This window comes from Coenobita brevimanus, chromosome 63, assembly GCF_032717465.1.
Source record: "Coenobita brevimanus isolate Jiangsu-jjx chromosome 63, ASM3271746v2, whole genome shotgun sequence".
Classification (NCBI taxonomy): domain Eukaryota; kingdom Metazoa; phylum Arthropoda; class Malacostraca; order Decapoda; family Coenobitidae; genus Coenobita; species Coenobita brevimanus.
In genome coordinates this window covers 31,996,875-31,998,560 of record NC_137016.1, presented here as the reverse complement: position 1 = coordinate 31,998,560, position 1,686 = coordinate 31,996,875, and positions in this window count along the sequence as shown.

Genomic DNA, 1,686 nt, shown 5'->3' with positions numbered 1-1,686 from the left:
TGGCTGCGACCCATGATTGTGATGTCCCTGATGTGTTCCCTGCATGTGCTGTCACTAGGGCTAATTCTAAAGTTACTGGTGATTTAGAGGATAATGATGATGATGATGTTATCCTAGCTGACACTTTTCTTGCTAATTTGGACCACTCACCAGATGAGGCAGTACCCCGTAGTGTTGATAATTTGTCTCGTCAAGAGTTGGTTGAGTTGCAGGTTGCTGACCCTGAGTTGAAAGGTCTAGCTAACTCTGCTTGCAGTGAGGAAGAGTCAGCCGGTGCTTCTACTTGTTATTATATAAAGTCAGGAGTACTTATGAGAAAGTGGAGACCCCCAACAGCATCAGCCGACTGTGAATGGGAGGTTGTACATCAAGTTGTCATCCCACGTGTTTGTAGGCAGGATATCATTAGAGTGGCTCATGATTCCAGTTTGGCAGGATACCTTGGAGTGAGGAAGACTGTGGCACGCATTTTGAAACACTTCTACTGGCCAGGTATCTTCAGGGATGTTTCCTGGTATTGTAAGTCTTGTCACACCTGTCAAGTTGTGGGGAAGTGTAATTAGACCGAAAAGGTTGCACCTCTAGTTCCCATTCCTCCTTTTGAGGCGCCTTTAACCCGTGTGTTGGTGGATATTGTGGGCCCTCTTCCTAAGACTTCTTCAGGATTTTCTTATGTGTTGACCCTGATTGATATGGCTACTCGTTATCCTGAAGCCATTCCACTCAGAAATATCTCAGCAAAGAACGTGGTTAAGGAAATGCAAGGGTTCTTCACAAAGTTTGGTCTGCCCAAGGAGGTACAGACCGGGGAAGTAATTTCATGTCAAATGTTTTCAAGCAGTCTCTGAAAGAGTTGGGCATCACCCAGATCACGTCTTCAGCTTACCATCCTCAGACCCAAGGAGCGTTGGAGAGATATCATCAAACACTCAAATTGATGCTCAAGAAATACTGTTTGGAACATCAGAAAGACTGGGATAAAGGTCTTCCATTCGTTGTGTTTGCCGCAAGAGAATCTCCAAATGAATCACTGGGCTTCTCACCTTTTGAACTACTGTTTGGCCATGAAGTAAGAGGACCCCTTAAGTTACTCAAGGAATGCTGGCTGTCGGAGGAAGATGACGTCAACCTGCTGGAGTATGTGATGAAGTTCAAAGAATGGCTGTCCACTGCTTTACAACTGGCGAGAGAGAATTTAGGAGCTGCTCAGGAGAAGATGAAGACTTGGTATGATAAGAAGTCCAGGTTACGCCACTTTCAGGCAGGAGATCAGGTTTTGATTCTGCTACCAGTTCATGGGCAACCTCTTCAAGCCAAGTTTAGTGGTCCTTATTTCGTGGAGAAGAAACTCAGTGATGTCAACTATGTCATCGCCACACCAGATCGTAGAAAGAACAAGCAACTATGTCACATCAACATGCTAAAGTTATATCACAGGCGAGACGAAAATAATCCAGTCTGCACTGTAGCTGTTCCACCCGAGTCTGCAAGTGAAGCTCTCCCATGCAGTATGAGCCTGAGTGATAGTTTGGGGAAGAATCCTGATATCATGAATGATCTCCAGACAAAGCTTTCTCATCTACCTCCCAAGGAAAGGCAGGAGTTTTCGGCATTACTGCAGGAGTACCCACAAGTATTCCGTGCTACTCCAGGAAGAACCACTGTGTTGATGCATGATGTCGATGT